The sequence below is a fragment of the Cornus florida genome, unplaced genomic scaffold (genome assembly GCF_030987335.1).
Source record: "Cornus florida cultivar Cherokee Brave unplaced genomic scaffold, ASM3098733v1 CherokeeBrave_3.0.0_Hap2_Chr02, whole genome shotgun sequence".
Lineage (NCBI taxonomy): Eukaryota > Viridiplantae > Streptophyta > Magnoliopsida > Cornales > Cornaceae > Cornus > Cornus florida.
The window spans coordinates 37783006-37798476 of NW_026775572.1; positions in this window are offsets into that span (position 1 = coordinate 37783006).

A 15471-nucleotide genomic window follows, 5' to 3' on the forward strand; every position below is an offset into this window, starting at 1 on the left:
CAAGGAGCAGCCATGGAGTTAGCCCTTGAGGGTTGGATCATCACTACCATGAGTGGCTAGACATCTTCTTGGGGCTAGAGTTAGCCCCAAACATGCTTTCTTTACCTAATCTTGTGTAATTTTGAAGGATTTGTGTTGTAATGCATATTTTGATTCTTGAACTTATGAAGATCTTGATTATTCATTGAGTTCTATGGATTAATGCTTCTAATTGATCATTTTCTCTATCTATATATCTATGTATGCTAGAGTAGATGCTCACCTCTAGATTTAATGTTATTGATGCATGTCTATGTGTATTAATGCCTTTAATCTTGAGATTGCCAAAATATGAAGTTCTTAATGTAATGCTCTTGTTATGTCTCTAGATGGTTCATACTTATTCCTTGATGGATTGTGTTTCTCTTTTAAGTAGTGTAGTGTTAGTTGGGGAAACAATTCATGCTTGTTCTTTGATGTTCCATGCTTTTGAATGCAAGAAGCATATGCTCTAATTTTGTGGTGTAAAGGAATTTTAAGCTTAATGAAGGATTAATGATTAGTTATGATATGTTGTATCTTTCACATGTGTTTAGACAATTTATTCCTCTCCCAATAGATATTTTGTACCTCTCACATGATGATTAGATAATGCATGTTTAACTAAGTCATCCTTATGGATTGCTTGGACTATGAGCTTAATGAAAGGTTCAATGACTTGAATTGTTATTTTGTTATCTTCACATGATGTTTAGACAATATATTCCTCTACCAATGATGTATTGTGGCCTCACACATGTTGATTGAGACAATTTGCACTTGTTGAGTCACCCTTACCAATTAAATGTCTTTTACACACACAACATTGTTGCAACACATTCATTTCCCTTATTAGTCACTTGATTATGGTTTGGAATAGTATTGTTTGGTGGTGATCTCTACACCCCAAGACCTTTCCTTCTTACTTACTCTTTATCTTATTGCATTGCTTTATTATAGTTTAGCTAATTTAGTATAATCAACCAACCAACCAATTGTGTGATCACTCGACCTACTAATCCTAATTACCATAGTTCACAATTCGATACACCATCAAATCCCTTAGGACGATCCCTACTCGCCCTATCTATATTTTATATAGAGAAAGGTAGTAGTGGCTTTTTATAAATGTAAAACTTGGCCACCTCCTAAATACACACAACTCTCAAGCTTTGTTGGTTGTGGCGACTCCATCAAGGAAACCGACAGCAAGTTTTTGGCGCCGTTGCCGGGGATTTTAAATTGGCAACGTCGAATTGTGAAATTCAATTAGGATTAGTACTCTTTTGATCGTGTCTTTACTTTCTTTTTATTTTCTATTTTTGATTACTTATTAAGTTTGTTCTTCATTAACAAGGTGCATTGAGCAAGGAGCTAGCAAAGTAATTCCAAGCTAAGGAGCAAAGCAAAGCAAAGGAAAAATGCTTAAAATGAAGAGTTGCTAAAATTTTTTTTTTGCTAAGCTAAGCTTTTAAATTTGGAGTTGAAGTGCTAAAGGACTATAGTGAGACCTTCTTACTCAATCTCCTTAGTTAAATCGGGGGCCCACGTGGTGGCATTGCATATCATTGAAAGCATGGGAGTATGGGAATTATTGTATATGGAGGAAGTTGATGATATTTGACTTGTTGTGGAGGAGAAGTGTTTGTTTGATTGCTTTGTTGTGATTTGTGGTCTTTACTTGATCATTCACTCTAGGCATTCACATGGAAAACCTAGAGGGTAATCTTGGCTACCTAGACCCGCATTTCATGCAAAACCTCCCTCCCGATCAATACGGTCTCGGAGCTCAAGCTCCAATGCCTCCAATAGTACTTCGTGACTATTATGATCTCCATGCATACCATGCACCTTCTTGTATCGTGTTGCCTAATTTCGAGACAAATCAATATGAAATCAAGCCCGAAACTATTCAATTGTGTCCACTTTTCTATGGTCTAAATGATGAGGAGCCTTATAAGCATCTAAATGAATTCTTTGAAATATGTTCCACTATTAGATACATGAATGTCCCGGAGGAAGTGATTAGACTACTCCTTTTCCCTTTCACACTCAAAAGCAAGGCAAAACATTGGTTCAATACTTTGGAAGCAAATTCTATAACTTCTTGGATGCAAATGCAAAATGAATTTTTAAAAAAATTTTATGCCATGAGTTTGACCAATGCTATGCGTACTTCAATTAGAACTTTTTCTCAAAAGGAAGGGGAATTATTACATGAGGCTTGGGAAAGATTGAATGACTTGCTAGGGAAATGCCCACATCATGGCATTCCAAAATGGCAAGTGGTTCAATCCTTCTATGAGAGCCTATCCGACATTCATAAAGACATTGTTGATACATCATGTGGAGGATCATATTTTGGGAAACATGAGGATGACATTTGGCAACTCTTTGAGAAGATGAGCGAAAACTCTTTACAAAAATTTTATACTTCTCAAATTGACCATGAACGAAAAGAGAAGAAGAAAAATTCTCAAGTTTGTCAAATAGAGAGTTCAATGGGAATTGTAGCTGAGATTAAAACTCTTTCTCAAAAGTTTGACCAATTCTTGTTAAATCAAAAACCGGCTAACAATTCCTATCCTCATCATCATACCTCTCAAATGAATTAGCCTTGTATGACATGTTCAAGTGTTTTGCACACTACTTTTGATTGTCCCCACGGACATGCTTATAATGAACACTATGAACAAGTCAATGCTACATTTGCTCATCTCTATTCCAATGCTTATGTTCCAAGGTGGAATGAACATCCAAATTCTTTTCAAGCTCAGAATTTTCAAAACAAGTACATTCCACCTCACAAGAGAAATGAAAGTTTTCAAGGGTTCACTCCTTCATATCATCAAAGAATGAATAATTCTTCACATCCTCAATTGTATGAATTCCAAACGGAGCATCATTCTCCTCATGCACTTCATAATGATTCTACATTTGAAGATAAGGTTTTAATGGCTTTGGATAGCCTAGAGAAGAACACAAATTTGTTGCATTCACACTCTCAATCTATATCAAAGCTAGAGTCCCAAATCGGGATCATAGCTAATGCATTGAATGCAAGGGAAGTGGGTAAGTTACCTAGTCAACCTGAGAGGAACCCAAAAGCTCAATTTTGTGTAGAGGCAAACTCTACGTCGGAGAATGCCTCACAAGTTCAAACACAAGCAATCACTACTTTGAGAAGTGGTAAGCAAGTTGACAATAAGGTTGAGTTGCCAAAGGAGGATAGTGAATCGGTGCAACCAAATGTTGTCACTCATCAAAATTCCAATTCCATACCTATCTCTTTAGATGAGAATGATCCAAATCGGAATACTCAATCTTCATCATCTTCTCAAGTGCCAAAATGTCATGAGCCAAAAGCTCATTTCCCTTATGCTTTGAGAGAAACCTCACTTCAAGAGAGGCAAGATGGGAAAATACTTGACATAATGGATGTTTTCAAGCAAGTGGACATAAATCTTCCCCTCTTAGATGCAATTAAGCAAATTCCGCCTTATGCCAAATTCTTGAAAGATCTTTGCACACAAAAGAGGAGGAACAAAGGACAAGGTCCTAAGAAAGTGTTCATCACGGAGCAAGTGAGCTCCATTTTTCAACAAAATACTCCACTCAAATGCAAAGACCCCGGTGCTCCAACCATTTCATGTGTAATTGGAAATCACGAGATCCGGAGACTTAGGTTCAAGTGTTAACCTGATTCCTTATTCTGTGTATGTCCAATTGGGGTTAAATGAGTTAAAACCAACCTCGGTGGTGCTTCAAATGGCTGATAGATCCATCAAAACACCTAGGGGTATGGTTGAGGACATCCTTGTCAAAGTAGATAAATTCTACTTTCCGGTTGATTTTGTAGTGTTAGACACTGAACCGGTTGCTAATTCCACTACTCAAATCCCAATCATCTTGGGAAGACCATTCCTTGCCACCGCCAATGCCACTATCAATTGTAGGTCCGGAATCATGGATCTTTCTTTTGGCAACATGATGGTCAAACTCAATGTTTTCAATGCAAGTCGACATCCCATAGATGAAGATGAGTGTTATGTTATTGATGTGTTAGATGAGGTTGTTGAGGAATCAATTCCCACAATGATCATGAAACAACCGGTTGAGGATGATCTCTCATCTCTTTTATCCGATGATCCTCTTGCCTCATGTCTTCTTGAAATGTATGAGAGTTGTGGGTTTGATAATAAAAATTCAATCAATGAAGTAAGCAATATAATGGAATCCGTAGCAAGTTTGAATTGTCCACCATGAAAACTCCAATTGAGCCTCTTCCTTCACTTTCTAGTACTCCTCCAGTTCCATCTTTGGTATCTCCACCAACTCTTGTGCTAAAAACTTTGCCTTCTAATCTTAAGTATGCATTTTTAGGTCCTCGCGACACTCTTCCGGTTATCATCTCTTCAAGCCTAGATGAGGACCAAGAAAATGCTCTACTTAATGTACTTAAAGAAAACAAAGAAGCTATAGGGTGGAGTGTGGCGGACCTTAAGGGAATTGATCCTTCCATTTGTATGCATCGTATACTCATGGAAGAGGATACAAAACCCTTTAGGGATGCCCAAAGGAGATTGAATCCTAATATGAAAGAGGTAGTTAAGAAAGAAGTAATAAAACTTTTGGATGCCGGAATCATCTACCCAATCTCCGATAGCAAATGGGTGAGTCCTACACAAGTAGTTCCCAAAAAGTCGGGAATTACCGTGGTTGAAAATGCTAAAGGTGAGGAAATCTCTAAGCGCACCGCCAACTCATGGCGTGTGTGCATTGATTACCGAAAATTAAATGCCGCCACTAGAAAGGATCATTTCCATTTACCCTTCATTGATCAAATCTTAGAAAGATTGGCGGGGCAACAATACTATTGCTTTCTAGATGGATATTCCGGTTACAACCAAGTGGCCCTTGACCCATTAGACCAAGAGAAAACCACCTTTACATGTCCATTTGGCACATTTGCTTATAGACGGATGCCTTTTGGTTTGTGTAATGCTCCTGCTACATTCCAAAGGTGTATGATGACTATCTTTTCGGATATGGTGGAAGAGTATCTTGAGGTCTTCATGGATGATTTTTCTGTTTTTGGGTCTTCCTTTGATGCTTGCCTCAAAAATTTGGACTTAGTGCTTAAAAGATGCCGTGAAACAAACCTTGTTCTTAGTTGGGAAAAGAGCCATTTCATGGTTCAAGAGGGAATTGTTTTGGGTCACGTCATATCTAGAAGATGAATTGAGGTAGATAAGGCGAAAGTTGAACTCATCTCTAAACTACCCCCACCTTCAACGGTGAGGGAAGTTCGCTCTTTTCTAGGTCATGCCGGCTTCTATCGCCACTTCATCAAAGACTTTAGCAAAATCGCTAGACCTTTGTACAATCTTCTTGGCAAGGATACTCCTTTCATCTTCGATCAAGCATGCCTAGACGCCTTTCATAAATTGCGCACTTCATTGTCATCTGCTCCTATCATGCAACCTCCTAATTGGTCTTTGCCCTTTGAAATTATGTGTGATGCTTCTGACTATGCCATGGGGGCAGTTTTGGGCCAACGAGTAGGTAAGCTCCCTTGTGCCATATACTATGCAAGCAAAACCTTCTCAGGAGCTCAATTGAATTACTCCACTACCGAGAAGGAATTACTTGCTATAGTATATGCTCTTGATAAGTTCCGCTCTTATTTGCTAGGATCTAAGGTTGTTGTTTACTCTGATCATGCTGCATTGAGACATCTTTTAACAAAGACGGAAACAAAACCTAGATTGATTAGATGGATTTTACTCCTCCAGGAATTCGATTTTGAAATCAAGGACAAAAAGGGCACCGAAAATGTGGTTGCTGATCATCTTTCCAGATTACAAATAGAGCCTTTCCCTAGTCGTCCAATTCATGATTCCTTCCCGGATGAACAACTTTTTCAAGTCTTAAATGGAATAATGCCTTGGTTCGCTGATATTGTGAATTATTTGGCAATAGGCAAGCTTCCAACCTCTTGGTCAAAGAACGACAAGAATCGTTTCTTTGCCAACATCCGGAATTACTATTGGGAAGACCCTGTTTTATACCGCTATTGTCCCGATCATATTGTGAGAAGATGCATTCCGGAGAGTGAAATCCCAAGTGTCCTAGTGTTTTGCCACACACTTGCATGTGGTGGGCATTTTAGTGCAAAGAAGACTGCCCTAAAGGTTCTTCAAAGTGGGCTCTTTTGGCCCACTATTCATAGAGATGCCTACAACTTTTGCAAGTCGTGTGAGAGGTGTCAAAAGATGGGAACAATGTCTAAAAGAGATATGATGCCATTAACCAATATATTGGTTGTTGAAATTTTTGATATTTGGGGCATTGATTTCATGGGTCCATTTCCTATGTCATATGGTTATCAATACATTCTTCTTGCCGTTGATTATGTTTCTAAGTGGGTTGAGGCTTGTACTACCAAAACGAATGATCACTCCATGGTCATTCAATTCATTAAATCCAATATCTTTGCTCGTTTTGGTATGCCAAGGGCTATGATAAGTGATGGAGGAAAGCATTTTTGCAATCATTTCTTGAGGCAATTATTTCTTAAGTACTCCGCCACTCACAAAGTAGCCACTCCCTACCATCCTCAAACAAGTGGACAAGTTGAAGTGTCTAACCGGGAAATTAAGCATATCCTTGAGAAAACGGTTAACACCACCTGGAAAGATTGGTCAAGAAAGCTAAATGATGCTTTGTGGGCTTATCGTACGGCATATAAGACTCCCATTGGCATGCCCCCTTATAGAATTGTTTATGGGAAGCCTTGCCATCTTCAAGCCTTTTGGGCAGTTAAAAAGCTCAATTTTGACCTAGCCAAAGCCGGAGAGAATAGGCTACTTCAATTGAGAGAATTGGAAGAGCTAAGGCACAATGCTTATGATAATGCTAAGCTCTACAAAGAAAGAACCAAAGCCTTCCATGATAAGCATATTGTGAAGAAGTCCTTAGAACCCGGTCAAAAAGCTTGGCTTTTCAACTCTAGGTTAAAACTCTTTCCCGGCAAATTGAGAACCAAGTGGGAAGGTCCCTATGAAATTATCTCGGTTGCACCGCATGGAGCGGTAGAGATACAAGACTTGAAGAAGGGGAACATCTTCAAGGTGAATGGGCAAAGATTGAAACCATACATAGAGGGTCAAGTCTTTCAAAGACATTTAAAGGCTGCAAATCTTATTGACCCGGTGTATGAACATATTGATGAAGATTTTGATAAGAATTTAAAAACATTTTTTGAGTTAAATCCAACAAGTTCTTCCAAGAACCATTTGTTGGGTGGAACTCAAAACATCTCTCATCCCAAAAAGGAGGGGATGCATTGCAAGATATTTGATCCGGGTTAAAAGAACCCTAGGTCTTGCTAGAGACGTTAAAGACTAGCACCGAAATTCGTAGGACGTCAAAACCATATTCCTCCCTCATTTCTATCTTGCATTTTGATTCTTGCGAAGCTTAGATACTGTTTTTGTGGTTCATATACATTGGAAGGAACTGAGTAAGGGATTGCATGAGCATTCAAGTCATTTTGAGCATTTAGACATAATTTCGATCGATCCAAGTCTTGGTTCGATTGATCGAACTTTGGTTCGATCGATCCAACTATGGACTCGATCGATCCAGCTCTCATTTTGCACCCAACACTTAGAAAAATTTTGGACCTGCATCCAAACTCCAAAATGCATGCTCTCGGGATCTCCAAATTTTTAAAAGTTCGATCGATCGTAAACCATTTCTATCGATTGAACTACCTTTCGATCGATCCAACATGTGGTTCGATCGATCATGAGTCCCAACACTTAGAAAAATTTTGGACCTGCATCCAAACTCCAAAATGCATGCTCTCGGGATCTCCAAATTTTCAAAAGTTTGATCGATCGTAAACCATTTCGATCGATCGAACTACCTTTCGATCGATCCAACATGTGGTTCGATCGATCATGAGTCCCAACACTTAGAAAAATTTTGGACCTGCATCCAAACTCCAAAATGCATGCTCTCGGGACTTTTCAAAATTTTTCATGTTCGATCGATCGAATTCCAAGTTCGATCGATCCAAGGTTCCAGCACATATCAACTCTTGAACCCTTAAACTTGTACATTCTTTATCCTCTTCGATCGATCGAAATCTTTCTTCGATCGATCGAAATTTGCATCTCATTAAAAAAAAAAAAAATTCCATTAAGAGTGGAGACCTAAGTTCGATCGATCGAACTCCATCTTCGATCGATCGAACTCTGCATATCGTGTTTTTAAAAAATATAACCGAGTTGGATCGATCACTTTGGATCGATCCAACTTCAAAAAGAAACCAAACCCTAGTCTCCCTCTTCTTTCAATCTCATCTCAATCCGGCCAACCTCCATTCCAATCATCTTCCCCATCTCCGGCGAGCCAATTCCGGTAAGGTAGAGCCTTATTTTCACCGCGGCTTCGCACCCTCTCTCTCATCTCATCCCCCTCGGTTTTGAGGTAAACCGCGAGCCATTTCTTGATTTAAAAGTTTAATCAATGCATGATTCATGACTTTCTATATTCATTTATGTTGTATGTGTATTAATCATCCATTTTGAAGCATCAATTTCATGATTATGGTATACATATTCACACATGCATTCGGCCGAACCAAATTGGGGATTTTTGATTTGATTTGGCATTTGGGGAGTGTTTGGGTGTTGAGGATGGGATGTTTGGTGTGTAGGTGGGCCCACATACACGTTTGTGTGGGGCCCGTGCTATAGATCTCACAGATCTGTGACTTTTCAGATTCGGCATTCGCACAGTTCGATCGATCGAACTTGTTCTTCGATCGATCGAAGTAGTGAACTTCATTTCACTATCTTCGATCGATCCAATCTTGTGCACTTTCATGCTTCGATCGATCCAAGTGTTGGATTGATCCAATTCACTTCGATCGATCCAACTTTTGAACATTTTTCACTTCGATCGATCGAAAATCTCTGTGATCGATAGAACTTAAAGTTCGATCGATCGAACTTTCACAGATCATACATACACACTCCATTCATCTTATGTTGTCTTCATGCTATCTTTATATGCACAATGCCTGTGATATTCCACATTAGATGCATTTCATACCTACATTGCTTAGCATGATTCACATATCATCATCATCATAGATTCATGTTATCCGTATTTTGTCTATCTTATTTGACATACATGTTTCTATTATGCACTTAAATTCTTATATATTTGGCACTGACTTATATTGAAATTTTCTTGTCTTTTTACAGATCATGCCTCCGCGGTACAAGAGTACAGCCAGGAGATCTTCGGGGCCACAGCGACCCCGCAGACATATACGGCCCAGGATAGAGATGGTTGCAGAGCCATCTCATGCTCAGGCGGAGCCCGCACAGGCTACTCCCCCTCAGTCCCCATCCCACGAGGCTGAGGAGGGAGCTGACCACATGCCATCTGCATCCCAGGCTCCTCCAGCCTTCACACCATCACCTTCTCCTGTGCGCCATCAGGCAGATGCAGCCGCCATGCCATCACTGCAGCCACCTCTACCGGCTCAGCGCCGTGACCAGTTGCTGCCGAGATATGCAGCTATGACTGTGGCTCAGGAGTCGTACTTTGATACTGAGTACTTCTCCGAGTCTATCCTGACCCGGTCTGGCTATCAGGATATCATGCAGCGGGGCCTCTCAGCCATCTTTGCCCCAGTCACCGGCCTTGTATACCCGCGACTGGTGCGGTTATTCTTTCAGCATCTCCGGCCCTCGCCACGATCTACTGCAGAGATGATCACTACACTGGACGACCACGAGATTGTCATCACAGTTGACACTCTGGCCCGTGCTTGACGGTGCCCACACCGGTGTCTACCTGAGCTTGCAGAGACATACCCAAGGCTGCATAGGCCTTCATTTTCTGACATGGCTGTCTCCTTGACAGGCCATCATGCTGGTGGTCAGACATTCGCTACCAGGACCTTCTTGCCTGACGACCTCTGGTTCATTGACATAGTTCTTTTCCAGAACATTTACATGGCGGGCCACAAGATCCAGAGGCGTCATGACTACTTGACAGCTCTTTACGCTTTTTACACGGGCTGCTGGGTATCTATCCCAGTCCTCATCTGGAGCGTGATGAGGTTACTGTACGATTCTTTCATTTCCAGGAAGGACCCTAAGCGGTCCAAGGTCCTGCCCTTCGGACACCTCATCACGCAGATCCTTCTTGACCAGCGCTACAGAGTGCCCCCAGATGAGGAGCCCCTTGCACGGTCCATCTTCTATAGGAGGAGCGACTGGAATAAGAGCTACAATGCTCTTATTCGGAGTCTTCAGGAGCCAGTTGTAGAGGCAGCAGCTGAACTAGAGGAGGAGGAGGCAGCCCAGGCACAGCCGGCACCTCCAGCAGCAGCAGATATCGCAGCGGACGACGCACCAGTCGGTCCGGCTACCGATTGCATGGACATTGACCTGGAGCGACCTGCGGAGGAGTATGCCGATGCTGCAGATGATGCTGATGCCGATGATACCAGTGATCGAGCCGCTGCTCAGGAGCGAGTTCGGGAGTCTTCTTCAGAGGCATCTCTGCCTGAGTCTCCAGTTCCCACTCCCGGATTCGGAGCACGCTTGCAGACACTAGAGGAGGACGTAGCAGCCATGCGAGCCGACATCACTGCCCACCGAGCTGAGTTCACCTCTTTCAGGGCGGATGTCATGGCTTGCTTTGCCGATCTCTCCAGCCGATTACCTGCACCCGCACCTGCACCTCCAGCCACTGTAGATCTTCACGATCAGGCCTCCTGAGACTCCACCTCCAGTTGTTCAATGCTTTCATTTCTTTTATTCTGGATCTGTATTATACTGTCACTGTTACTGTATTATATTTTGCGGCCAGTCTGTCGGCTTTATTATTTTATTGATGTACCTGCACTTTATATTCTCTATATATTGCTTCTTGATTATGGATGTCTCTTAGTATCTCATATTTGTATGTTTGACTCCATCAGGTACACCACAGTGACTTCAGTGAGAGAGTGCTGCCTAATTTTTCAGGACCACTCTTACACCTCTCTCTCTATTCTCTATTTATCCCATCTTACACTTGCATGTCCACTGTGCACTGATTATCCTATCTTGTTATCTAATGAGTTTATCCGAGTGCAAACTTTTCAGGACCATAGTTTATCCCAAGTTTGGGGGGGGCCATGCCACCCACTTTGGATACTTCTATCCCGATCATTCATGTCTAAAGCACTGGTATACTCTTTCCTTTGTTCTCTTCACACATTGAGGACAATGTGCAGTTTAAGTTTGGGGGTATTGGTGTATGTTTCAGTGTTACTTTAAAATTTAAATTTTGAGCATGTCTTGTGTATTTGAGGGATATTTCTATACTTGATCCATTTCTAGCTATGATTTTGATCTTTTGAGGACTATATTGCTTAAAATTTAAAAATTGCTTGACTTGAGAGTCCAATACTCCTTCTATGCCTTGAGGATACCATTTAGGAGTAAATTTTTCAAAAGATTGATATCTTGCTTGCATTTGTGGTCCACATCATCCTGATTTTGTGATTGTTTTGAGATTCATTCTAGGATTCTACACTAGCACCGGCGCACGCTAGCATTCAATTGTGGGGTACATGCTTTGTTGATTATTGAATTGGTTATATCCCAATTGGGCTAGTAGTGCATTGAAAGCTTTCATTCTTGATAAAGGTGGATAACAACCCCTTTTCATTGAGTAGCCGGGATTCTTGCCTCATTAAGCAGTGAACTTCTCGCGCCAAAAGGTAGAGGGCCCAAACTCTAGGTTAATAATTGAATTGAAAAAAAAAAAAAGAGAAAAGAAGTTGCAAAAGCAATAAAAGTGAGGACTTCTCCCAAAAGGCGAGAAGTGGGAGATGATTAGATGGTTGTTGTCTTGATTTGTAGCCTAGTTGATTTGAGTTTGTAAGTCCGTAGGGGTGTCTTAACACCTAATGCCCTAAAGCCATCTGGTTTGGGAGTCATTGACCTAAAGCTCGCTACATGAATCTTCTAGAAAGCTTAAGAGATCAACACATTGCACAATACTTCCATCTTTGATCCTCAATAAAAAATAAAAATAAAAAAATAAAAAAATAGAGTGAAAAGAATAAGCGCACCTAGAACAATAAAGCTTTAATGAAAGGTCCACTCTCTTATCTTGATGATCGGTACTAGATTTGTGTGCTAGTTTGAGGGTAAGGATGTGATTACTTCTCTAGTTAGGTAAGATAGCAACACACTTGATGCCGGACCTCTCACATGGATTCTAGACTTGTTTTGATTTTCATGATCATTTTCTTGATGTGTGGAGGACCATGCTTGCTTGCTTGATATTGAAATTTTGGGAGATTGCTTAGAAACGGTTGAAAAATTGCATACTTGAGGTAGTTTTCTCCCAATGCTTGTTTGCAATATTGGTGCCTCTTTTGAAAAAATGAGCTTAATGTTTGTGGGTACCATTTCTGGAAACCCTCACGAGACTTTACTTGTCCACTAGGGGTAACCTAGGGGTTTAAAAGGCTTGTTGCATATGCTAAATGCAATCGTGTTCCCTACGAAAGTGGCGCTATCATTTTACTTGCTTTCCAGTTTATTCTTGTTTAGTTGTTCATTTCATTCCTTTACTTCTTAGTTCATTGCTAGGGACTAGCAATATTTAAGTTTGGGGGTGTGATGAGCACTGAAAAGTGCGCATTTAAACCCGTTAAGCTTAAGCATTCTAGTACCTTTATCTATCTTACTTTGCCGTTTTAGACTTATTACGTGTTATTTATATTTTCAGGCACTAATCCCAAAATTGAGCTAACTCAGCCAAATAAGAGCTTAATTGAAGCAATCCTGAGATAAACCAAAGGAGGGAGCAAAGTGGAAAAAGAAAGGAGCAAAAAGGAATCAAAGTTGTGCAGCTGAAAAGTTCGATCGATCCAACTTAGAGTTCGATCGATCGAACATCTATGATCGATCACAGTACTTCTCGATAGATCCAACCTTGGCCTTTGCTGAAATTCCAAGTTCGATCGATCAAACATCACCTTTGATCGATCGAACCCTATTTTGTCCTATTCAAATGATTGATCTTATCCACAGCTGTACGCCTACCAACCACTTTTGTCCTTTTCCTCATAAATATCTTCGAAATATCTCAGCCTTGTTCTTATCCGGAGGAGTCAGACCACTTTGATCGATCCAAGATGCAGTTCGATCGATCGAACCCATCTTTGATCGATCCAAGTTAAGGTTCGATCTATCGAACTTCCTCCAGCGAGAAAAAGTTAAAGTCCAGCTCATTTATTCCGTCCTTCACCCAATCATTGGAGAATATGCCTTGCACGACCACAGCTCATCATAGGGTGTATTTGACCTACCTATATAAGGAATATGATACATTTTTTGGAGAGGAGTCTAGAGTCTCTTGTCACACATTGAAAATCATCTTGGAGGCTATTCTTGGAGAGGAAGAAGGGAGGAAGCTAGAGCAACCATTTGAGGAGATCTTCATCTACAAGGAGCAGCCATGGAGTTAGCCCTTGAAGGTTGGATCATCACTACCATGAGTGGCTAGACATCTTCTTGGGGCTAGAGTTAGCCCCAAACGTGCTTTCTTTACCTAATCTTGTGTAATTTTGAGGGATTTGTGTTGTAATGCATATTTTGATTCTTGAACTTATGAAGATCTTGATTATTCATTGAGTTCTATGGATTAATGCTTCTAATTGATCATTTTCTCTATCTATATGTCTATGTATGCTAGAGTAGATGCTCACATCTAGATTTAATGTCATTGATGCATGTCTATGTGTATTAATGCATTTAATCTTGAGATTGCCAAAATATGAAGTTCTTAATGTAATGCTCTTGTTATGTCTCTAGATGGTTCATACTTATTCCTTGATGGATTGTGTTTCTCTTCTAAGTAGTGTAGTGTTAGTTGGGGAAACAATTCATGCTTGTTCTTTGATGTTCCATGCTTTTGAATGCAAGAAGCATATGCTCTAATTTTGTGGTGTAAAGGAATTTTGAGCTTAATGAAGGATTAATGATTAGTTATGATATGTTGTATCTTTCACATGTGTTTAGACAATTTATTCCTCTCCTAATAGATATTTTGTACCTCTCACATGATGATTAGATAATGCATGTTTAACTAAGTCATCCTTATGGATTGCTTGGACTATGAGCTTAATGAAAGGTTCAATGACTTGAATTGTTATTTTGTTATCTTCACATGATGTTTAGACAATATATTCCTCTACCAATAGATGTATTGTGGCCTCACACATGTTGATTGAGACAATTTGCACTTGTTGAATCACCCTTACCAATTGAATGTCTTTTACACACACAACATTGTTGCAACACATTTATTTCCCTCATTAGTCACTTGATTATGGTTTGGAATAGTATTGTTTGGTGGTGATCTCTACACCCCAAGACCTTTCCTTCTTACTTACTCTTTATCTTATTGCATTGCTTTATTATAGTTTAGCTAATTTAGTATAATCAACCAACCAACCAATTGTGTGATCACTCGACCTACTAATCCTAATTACCATAGTTCACAATTCGATACACCATCAAATCCCTTGGGACGATCCCTACTCGCCCTATCTATATTTTATATAGAGAAAGGTAGTAGTGGTTTTTTATAAATGTAAAACTTAGCCACCTCCTAAACACACACAACTCTCAAGCTTTGTTGGTTGTGGCGACTCCATCAAGGAAACCGACAGCAGGGACCAACGACCCTCAGCAAAGCAATGACAGCCACTTCTTTGGTGCAGAAGCTAAGTATAGTACGTGTCAACTCCACTAAGCCTGCGAATGCAAAGGCTCAGCCGTTCATCACCCTTGAATCATTGCGAGCCATGAAGATCAACACCACGAACCCTAAGGAAGACCTTGCTGGTATAGAAAGTTTCTCTCCGAGAAGTATGTCGCTGCATTTATCTCGATCCATTCTGGATTCCAGTTCAAGCACGGGCTCACAATTAGCCTCATCCCCAATATCTCCAAGAGGTCTGACTTCACCAAAGTATGTTGATTCTTTGAATCCTTTACATTCTACTTACATGCAAGTCATAATGGCCAACACAGCATCGATAGAAGAACAACTGGTGACTATAGCCCGTGTTATTGAGAAACTCACCAAGACTGTGGAAGATAAAGACTTGCAGATTGCTTCATTAATGAATAAGCTTAAAGTACGAAAGCCCACATAGTCAAGTCAAGGACCTACCACACCCTCCTGGTTTTACGCTACAAGCAACCATGGCGAACAAGACTCACCATGCAACCACATCCGAACAGGGGGCAAACCAAACTAATTTCAGCCCCTCCATCGCTTCGTTGTCTATCCAACAACTTCAAGACATGATTAGTAACACGATCAGGTCACAATATGGCGGGGCAACTCACA